Source organism: Oryctolagus cuniculus, chromosome 10, assembly GCF_964237555.1.
Source record: "Oryctolagus cuniculus chromosome 10, mOryCun1.1, whole genome shotgun sequence".
NCBI lineage: Eukaryota > Metazoa > Chordata > Mammalia > Lagomorpha > Leporidae > Oryctolagus > Oryctolagus cuniculus.
Genome location: NC_091441.1, coordinates 45859560 through 45870018, shown reverse-complemented (window position 1 = coordinate 45870018; position 10459 = coordinate 45859560). Strand labels below are relative to the sequence as shown.

General features: G+C 41.4%; 1 pseudogene; it reads left to right on the top strand.

Moving 5' to 3' along the window:
• The first annotated feature begins 742 nt into the window (after positions 1-742).
• On the top strand, positions 743-10235 carry LOC100348901 (tRNA methyltransferase 10 homolog A pseudogene; annotated as a pseudogene).
• The last annotated feature ends 224 nt before the right edge of the window (positions 10236-10459 follow it).

The window sequence follows — 10459 nt, the reverse complement described above, 5'->3', positions numbered from 1 at the left end:
GCTATGGAAGCCTCCTGAGTTCACTGACTCTGATCATATTTAGACAAGGCCATGGTCAAAGTGGAAGTTCTCTCCTCCCTTCAGAGAAAGGTACCTCCTTCTTTGATGACCCATTCTTTCCACTGGGATCTCACTCGTGGAGATCTTTCATTTAGGTTTTTTTTTTCCCCAGAGTGTCTTGGCTTTCCATGCCTGAAATAGTCTCATGGGCTTTTCAGCCAGATCCGCATGCCTTCAGGGCTGATTCTGAGGCCAGAATGCTGTTTAGGACATCTGCCATTCTATGGGTCTGCTGTGTATCTCACTTCCCATGTTGGATCATTCTCTCCCTTTTTGATTCTATCAGCTAGTATTTGCAGACACTATTCTTGTTTATGTGATCCCTTTGGTTCTTAGTCCTATCATTATGGTCAATTGTGAACAGAAATTGATCACTGGGACTAGTGAGATGGCATTGGTACATGCCACCTTGATGGGATTGAATTGGAATCCCCTGGTATGTTTCTAACTCTTGTTTGAGGTAAGTCAGCTTGAGCATGTCCAGAATTGCACATCTCTTCCCTCTCTTATTCCCACTCTTATATTTAACAGTGATCACTTTTCAGTTACGTTTCAGCACTTAAGAAGAATTGTGTATTGATTACAGTATTCAACCAAAAGTATTAAGTAGAACAAACAAAAAAAATACTAAGAGGGATAACATATTAAGCTGCTCATCAACAGTCAGGGTGAGGGCTGATCAAGTCACCATTTCTCATAGTGTTCATTTCACTTTAACAGGTTTCCTTTTTGGTGCTCAGTTAGTTGTCACTGATCAGGGAAAACATATGGTATTTGTCCCTTTGGGATTGGCTTATTTCACTCAGCATAATGTTTCCCAAATTCCTAACAGGGATCACTTTTCAGTTAAAATTTAAACACCTAAGAATAATTGTGTGTTAATTACAGAGTTCAACCAATGGTACTAGAACAAAAAAAATACTAAAATGGATAAAGTATTACATTGTACATCAACTGTCAGGACAAGAGCTGATCAAGTCACTGTTTCTCATAGTGAGACTTCTAATGCTGAAAGAAAGGAAGACTTAGGTGAAGGTCAAGAGGAGAGCCAGAAGCCAGAAGGTGAAGGGGTTAAACCAATATCTAAAAGACAAATGAAGACGCTAATAAAACAGAAACAGTGGGAGGAACAACGAGAACTCCACAAACAAAAACGGAAAGAAAAACGCAAGAGAAAAAAATTAGAGCAACAATGTCAACTGGACTCAAACTCAGATCGAAATGACAGAAAACGTGTGCAAAGACATGCTGTTCACAGCACACTCTGCCTTGTCATTGACTGCAGTTTTGATGACTTGATGGTATTAAAGGATATTAAAGAACTTCATAAGCAGATTCAATGATGTTATGCAGAAAACCGATGTGCACTGCATCCTGTGCAGTTTTACTTGACAAGCCATGGAGGCCAGCTGAAAAAGAATATGGATGAAAGTGACAAAGGATGGGTCAACTGGAAGGATATCAACATCAAACCAGAGCACTATACTGAACTCATTAAAAAAGACTTGATTTATCTGACATCAGATTCACCTAATGTACTGGAGGAATTAGATGAATCAAAGGTTTATGTGATTGGAGGATTAGTAGATCACAACCATCACAAGGAATCACATATAAATAAGAATCATATTATGGAATTGACCACACACAGCTCCCCCTTGGAAATTTTGTGAAGATGAATAGCGGAAAAGTTTTGGCTGTTAATCATGTGTTTGAGATTATTCTGGAATACCTAGAAAGAAGAGTTTGGCAAAGTAACAGGATATAAAATCAATGCACAAAAATCGACAGCCTTTATATACACAGACAATGCCACAGCTGAGAAAGAACTAGTTCTAAGATCAATCCCATTCACAATAGCTACAAAAACAATCAAATACCTTGGAATAAATTTAACCAAGGGTGTCAAAAATTTCTACAATGAGAATTACAAAACATGAAAGAAAGAAATAAAAGACACAAAAAATGGGGAAAACTTCCATGTTCGTGGATTCGAAGAAGCAATAGCATCAAAATGTTCATTCATCCAAAAGCAATTTACAGATTCAATGCAATACCAATCAAAATACCAAACACATTCTTCTCAGATAGAGAAAAAATGATACTCAAATTCATATGGAGGCACAGGAGACCTTGAATAGCTAAAGCAATCTTATACAACAAAAACAGAGCCAGAGGCATCACAATACCAGATTTCAAGACATACTACAAGGCAGTTATAATCAAAATAGCCTTGTACTGGTACAAAAACAGATGAACAGACAGACCAATGGAATGGAATAGAAATGCCAGAAATCAATCCAGCATCTACAGCCAACTTATATTTGACCAAGGAGCTAAAACCAATCCTGGAGCAAGGGCAGTCTCTTCAACAAATGGTGCTGGGAAAACTGGATTTCCACATGCAGAAGTATGAAGCAGGACCCCTACCTTGCACCTTACACAAAAATCCATTCAAAATGGCTAAAAGATTGAAATCTATGATCTGATACCATCAAATTGTTAGAGAGCATTGGGGAAATCTTGCAAGACATTGGCATAGACAAAGAGTTCTTGGAAAAGACCACAGAGGCACAGGCAATAATAGCCAAAATTAATAAATGGGATTACATCAAATTTAGAAGCTTCTATACTGCAAAAGAAACAGTCAGGAAAGTGAAGAGGCAATTGACAGATTGGGAGAAATTATTTGCAAACTATGCAACTGATAAAGGATTAATAACAGGATATATAAAGAGATCAAGAAACTCCACAACAACAAAACAAACAACCCACTTAAGAGATGGGCCAAGGACCTCAATAGACATTTTTCAAAAGAGTAAATCCAAATGGCCAATAGACACATTGAAAAAAAATTCTCAGGATCACTAGCAATCAGGGAAATGCAAATCAAAATCACAATGAGGTTTCACCTCACCTCATCACAGTTAGAATGGCTTTCATATGGAAATCAACAAACAACAAATGCTGGTGAGGATGTGGGTAAAAAGGTACCCTAATCCACTGTTGGTGAGAATGCAAACTGGTAAAACCATTATGGAAGACAGTTTGGAGATACCTCAGAAATCTGAATATAGTACTACCATATGACCCAGGCATCCCACTCCTGGGAATTTACTCAAGGGAAATGAAATCAGAAATAAAAGAGTTCTCTATACCACCATGCTTCTTGCAGCTCAATTCACAATAGCTAAGACATGGAATCAACCTAAATGCCCATCAATGGAAGACTAGATAAAGAAATTATGGGATATGTACTCTGTGGAATACTACACAGTGGTAAAAAAAATGAAATATGGTCATTAGCAACAAAATGGAAGAATCTGGAAAATATCATACTTAGTGAAATAAGGCAGTCCCAAAAAGGCAAATACCATATTTTTTCTCTGATATGTGATAACACAGCACCTAAAAGGAAACCTGTAGAAGTGAAATTGACATTCTGAGAAACAATGACTTGAATAGCCCTTGCCTTGACTGTCAAGGAACAGTTTTTTGTTTTGTTTTTTTTTTTTCTCTTTCTTCTTAATTCCATTGGTTGAACTCTTTACTTAACATAGAATTAATCATTTGTATATAAAGTCAAGAGAAAATAGATCTGAGTACAAAATAAGAGTGGAAATAAGAGAGGGAGGAGCTGTACAGTTCTGCATACATCCCTATGGACATACTTCTAAGGGTACAGTTAAAACTTGCTATGGCACTCCAAATCCCATTAAGCTGCATGGTAATAATGCCATTTTAAGAGTTAAAATGATAATATTATATGTTAAATTGATCATATAGATAGGATTAAGTGTTAAAGGGATCATATAAATAAGACCAAGTGTCTGGTACCAACAATACATAGAATTATAAAGGAGAGAATGTTCCAACATGGGAAGCAGCCCACACAGCAGACTCATAGAAATACAATCACTATAAATAGCACTCTCACCTCAGAATCAGCCCTTAAGGCATCCTGGTCTGGCTGAAAAGCCCACGAGAGCATTTCAGGCATGAAAAGCCAAGAGACTGTAGCAAAAAATGTCCCACATGAAGGATCTGTGAGAGAGACCCTAATGGAAAGAAGGGGCCATCAAAGAAGGGTATACTTTTCTCTGAAGGGAGGAGAGAACTACCACTTTGCTTATGGCCTTCTCTAAAGACTGACAGAGATTGTGGACTCAAAAGGCTTCCATAGCCTTGGCGGCTCATGTCAAAAGCCTCAGGTATTCACTGACATCATACATAAGAATTCTAATTGTTAAATTAACAATGGGAGTCACTGTGCACTTACTTCCCATGCAGGACCTCTGTCCTCAATGAGTTGCACCATGAGAATTAACTGTAAAACTTGTTCTCAGTTTTTAGGCCTGCGCCGCGGCTCACTAGGCTAATCCTCCGCCTAGCGGCGCCGGCACACCAAGTTCTAGTCCCGGTCGGGGCGCCGGATTCTGTCCCGGTTGCCCCTCTTCCAGGCCAGCTCTCTGCTGTGGCCAGGGAGTGCAGTGGAGGATGGCCCAGGTGCTTGGGCCCTGCACCCCATGGGAGACCAGGAAAAGCACCTGGCTCCTGGCTCCTGCCATCAAATCAGCGCGGTGTGCCGGCCGCAGCGTGCTGGCCGCGGCGGCCATTGGAGGGTGAACCAACGGCAAAGGAAGACCTTTCTCTCTGTCTCTCTCTCTCACTGTCCACTCTGCCTGTCAAAAAAAAAAAAAAAAAAAAAAAAAAACTTGTTCTCAGTTTTTATATTTTGTGTGTATGTGTACAAATTGTTGAAATCTTTACTTAATATTGAGTTGGTCTTCTGTGTATAAAGTTATTTGGAAACAAATCTTAGTGGAGAATGGGACTGGGAATGGGAGAGGGTAGAGGAGGTAGGGTGGGAAGAATCTCTATATTCCTAAAGTTGTACTTATGAAATTTGTACTCATTAAATAAAAGGTTTCTTAAGAAATCTATTTATATGAAAAAAAATGAAATCTTGTCATTTACAACAAAATGGACGAAACTGGAAAACTCCATACTTAGTGAAATAAGCCAGTCCCAAAAGGACAAATACCATATGTTCTCCCTGACCCGTGATAACTAATAGAGCACCTAAAAGGCAATCTACATAAGTGAAATTGACATTTTGAGAAGCAATGTCTTTGAATAGCCCTTGTCTCAATTGTTGAGGAACAGTTTTTTTCTTCATACTATTTGTTGAACTCATTACTTAATATAGAGTCAATCTTATGTGTACAAAGTTAATTGAAAATTGATCTTAGTTAAAAAGAATAAGAATAAGAAGAAGAAGAAGAAGAAGAAGAAGAAGAAGGGGAATAGCAGAGGGATGAGGAAGAGGGAAGGGAGAGTGAGGCGGGTACAGTGGAAAGAATCTTTATGTTCGTAAAGCTGCAATTATGAAATGTATGAAGTTTGTATGCCTTAAATAAAAGGTTTTTCGGAAAAAACTAAATTCAGTTCTGACATTAATCAGAATTTGCACAGACCCCACAGGTTGAGGACTCAGTCCCACAAGACTGCCCCTGCTTCAGATGCCAATCTCAAGTCTTAGGCCCCCAGATTATCCATAACTTCTGACCACTTGGTTACAAACCAAAGGTTCCCACAATTCCCTTCTTGGATTCCATAATTTGCAAGAGAAGCTCACAGAAGCTAGGAAAACCATTTACTTACTATTGTGTATGTATTACAAAAGGATATTTTAAATGATTCAAATTTAGTGAAGAGATGCACAGGGTAGCATCTTGTAGGGTCCACAGCTGGGCTGTGCCACCTTCCCAGCATGGATGTGTTCCCCAACTGGAAGCTCTGTGAACCTCATAGTAAAGAGATTTTTACAGCAATGTTGTTACGGGGAAGCAGTGACAAGGCAAGCTCAGTTCCTGTCTTGCACAGAATAATTCCACGTGCAGGACAGTGAGAAAAGCAAGATTTAAGTCAGAAACCTGCTACAGCATCAGGAAGGGGGCTCCATGAGAGGAAAACCCATGAAACTTGCCAGTGTGGAGTCTTTTAAGTACAATTCCATAGTGAGCCACATGGTCACACCACCCATGGGCCTCCCCACCCCCACCAAGGTATACAAGTCAGCAGTGATGGGAGGCTCAGAGATATGTCCACACTACTATTTTGCAGATTAATTTGTAACCTACAAGCTGAGAATTTAGCGATTTTTTTTCTCCCTTGAGCACACTAAAATCTGCTTCCTATCCATCAAAGACTCCACATATCCTATCAAAGCCATTTGTGGCTCCGGGAATAATTCTGGGGGCCACATCTCTCATTCTCTGAAGCGTGAATTGACTCATGGAGTGAGGTGTATCTGATCAGAGAAGGAAAAATGGAAGTAATAGAAGGGAAGCTAAGGGAGCCTGAGAATTCGAGCTGACATGGACACTGACCCTGGCTATAGAAGGCTGTATAGTGGGCAGCTTGGCTCAGCTCACTGCAGGGACTCACTCAGGTCTCTTTACTGCTTTACTGCTCCTGTGAGCCTCATCCTCTGCTCCGGAGGCAGTGACTCCACAGCCTTCAATGCCCGGGCTGCTCATGGATCAGCCTCAGACCCACCCTCTCTCTATTCCAGGCAGGCTTCCTTTAAGACATATTGTCCAGCCCAGCGCTGTGTCGAAGTAAGTTAAGACTCTGCCTGCGATGCCAGCATCCATTGTGGGCATGGGTTAGAGTCCTGGCTGCTCCTCTTCCTATCCAGCTCTCTGCTAAGGCCCAGGGAAAGCAGTAGAAGATGGCCTAAGTGCTTGGGCCCCTGCACCCACGTTGGGGACCCAGAGGAAGCTCCTTGCTCCTGGCTTCAGATCGGCACAGCTCCCGCCATTGCAGCCATTTGGGGAGTGAACAGAGGGTGGAAGACCTCTCTCTCTCTCTGCCTCTCAAATAAATAAATAAATCTAAAAAAAAGAAAAAGACTTTTTCTCGTTTCCCTAGGGTGGGGCCTCCTCTGCCTGTCTTCTCTTGTTTCCTGTACTACATGGAACTTCCCCAATGTACACAACTCCCCGTGTTTTCTGTCCTCTTCTGTCCCCTGCTCCTCTCCCTTTGCTCTGCAGAACCCTCACACATCTTCTCATAACGCTTTTCCAATTCGCGTTTTCACTCGGGTTCCTCCACGACTTTACTTTCTCTTGGCAGAGTAATCTGTGTAAGAATAAAATAGAAGGAATCCAGCAGTCTGTCTTATGCTGACACGGAGTGTGTGACAGAAGTACATTTTATCAATCTATTAGGATAGGAGAAAGAGTCATTGTCTGCTGATATTGCACAATTTCTGCCAAAAAGTGATTGAGAAGAGTGAATGGTCTGTTTTCTTATAATTAAAACATACGACAGAGCATTTCATGCCAGAGTTCAATTTGCAAACACAGCATAAACTCTGTGAGCACAAGCAGGAAGAAAAGCATAATTTTATCTAAAGCGAGTCAGTGCTGTTTCTCAAGCAATTTGCAAGGGTTATAAACCTTTAAAATCCTCAGCAAGATTGGCTGAAACATATTAGCCATTAAAAATTTCTCCATTACAAATGGATTCATTATTAGATTGCACAACACTTGCTCTATAGCATTCTATAATTCAGTGGCACAGAGGATGATAATATAGAGCCAGTATGTTAGATGCAAATTTTCATTTGATAACTCCACACCATAACAACTTAAATTTACATGCAGTTGAAAGCAGACTGCAGGTTACTTGAAAAATACAATGATCCCTAATAACATTCACTTCTTAATAAACTTGGAGGAAAGAAAGGATGGAATATCTTCCATTGCTGTTTCCTGTTACATAGAATTATCACTTAATAATTATCTCTCAATAATTATCAGGTAATAGAAGCCTCATGCTGGCATCATTTCCTTTTCCCTAGAGTAGGACCAGAAGCCTCCCCTCTTTCTGGGACTAAACTGAACCTGTGAAGGGCGAGGAAATGACCTAATTTTCTTTAGTGTATTCCCCTCTTCAGACTCTGAGTAATCATAGATAAACTATCTTTTCAATTCTGCCTATACTTATAAAAATTTAGACAAGTTTTCTGGGTTTCATAGATCAAACAAGAAGGTGACCATGGAGGGTCATAACCCCAAGCTTTAACATGCCATGATTTATGCTACTCTTTTTTAAAGATTTACTTAGAGTTTGAAAGGAAGAATGAGAGAGAGAGAGAGAGAGGGATCTTTTATCTGCTGGTTCACTCCCTCATATATCCACAACAGCCAGGGCGAGGCCAGGATAAATCCAGGAGCCTGGAACTCCACTGGGGTCTCCCATGTGGGTGGCAAGAATCCAAGTATGCGGACCATTGTCCACTGCCTCCGAGGTGCATTACCACGAAGCTGGATGGAAAGCACAGAGTAGCCAAGACTGAAACCAGGCACGCGGGTAAGGGATGCGGGGCCCCAAGCAGTTGTTTAACCTGCAATACCACAACACCTGCCACTATGCTATTTTGACACCTAGCAGGAGGTACCATCTCTTCCTTTCTTTTCCTCCACTTCACCCTCATGCCCTTTCTTCCCACTTCCCCACCCCAAAATATATAAAGCTAAATACTTAACATACCACTAACATTACAGACCCCAGAATCCCTCAGTTCTTCTACTAATGAGTTCTGAGAAATCTGAGAGCCTCCTGCTCTGATTCTCAGAATTACTCAGCTATTGCAAAGTCCAGAATTACCAGAGGGCAGGCCAGGCTGCAGCCAGGAGCCTAGAACTCAGTTCACTTCTCCCATATGGATGGCAGGGACCCAAGCATTTGAGCCATCACCTGCTGTCTCCCAGGATGCCCATTAGCGGAAAGCTGGAATTGGGTACAAAGCTGGAACTTGAACTCAGGCTCTCTGATATGGGATGTGGTCATCCCAAGTGGCATCTTAACTGCTGCGCCAATGCCTGCTCCGTGTCTGAGGTTTTAAGATGCTTAGATTAAATAACCTTGAGGCCCACTTTGCTCTAGAACTAGCTGGGTATTTTCAGGAGTGGCAGATGCATGTATTTCATGTATGTATACAGAAATGAAAGGAAATAAAAATAGCTTCCCTCCCAGGAACAGAGGAAGACTTCAGCCAACAAAGTAGGTCAGAGCATCAGGCGCACTGATGCGCACTGCCTGGTTCTGGATGCAGCCAAATGACAGTTTCCTGTCCATCACTCTAAAGCCAGCCTAGAGTAGATGGCTCTTCAGTGAGTCAAAGGTATCCCAAGTCCTCTTTAAGCTTTAGTGAAAAGAAAGAATAAAATCTTTTCATGAAGGAGAAAGGAGTTCCCAACCATCATACTGATTAGTTTTAGCAGCAATGACTTTCCTCAGAAATTAATTGCTATGTATACATAGATCAGTACCAGTGGAGACTAAAAAGATCCCATTTGTTTTGTTTTTGCTTTTTCCTTAATATTGGTAGAGGCTTCTCGACTCTACCAGAGCCCTCTGTCAAAACTTTGGCGATCAGCTTGTCATGAAAAACAATGCAGTGCCAGCATCTCATATGGGTGCCCGTTGGAGACCCGGCTGCTCCTCTTCCAGTCCAGCTCTCTGCTGTGGCCTGGGAAAAGCAGCAGAAGACGGCCCAAGTGCTTGGGCCCCTGCACCCACATGGGAGATCTGGAGGAAGCTCCTGGCTCCAGGCTTCAGATTAGTTCAACTCCAGCCATTTTGGTCACTTGGAGAGTGAACCAGCAGATGGAAGACCTTGCTCTCTGTCTGTCCCTCTCTCTCTCTGCAATTCTACCTCTCAAATAAATAAGTAAAACCTTTAAAAATGTTTTTTTAAAAAGGAAGAAAAACAGTGCACTTTCTAGCATTTATTAAAAAGAGTCTGATGGTTCCTTTAATATGGTAGATGTTGTTGCCTCTTTTCAATCCATTTTCCACACTCCCAGCCAAAACCACCACCTTACGGTATTTTTTTCCTGCTTAAATATTTAAAAGTTTTTCCACCTAAAGGTAAAGTCCTTCATGATCTGATGTCTTCTACCCTTTGTGCCATCTGCCCTTACATTGCCAAAGGCATCCTTTGGTCCCAGCCATATCTAACTACCTATGACCTCCAGGACAAAGAATACCAAGTTACTTCACGCTTCTTGGCCTTCACCGTGTTATTCTGTGTGCCTGGAACATTCCTCCTTCTAGCTCCTACTCAGCCCTTGGAGTCCTTCGCTAACCCCACAGTTTAACTGAGGACCCCTTCTCCATATCACACACTATACACACAGACAGGGTGGCATGTGTCACACTGTACTGTGCACATGGCTCACTGTGTTCAATGCTTCTTCGACATACAGCATGCCTCTTATCCAATATTGTATCCCCAGTGTCTCAGCATTTGGTCAAGGTCTTGGTTTTCTGAAGTATGGTGTTGGCGGATGCACTGGTATAAATGCAAAATGGTACAGCTGCT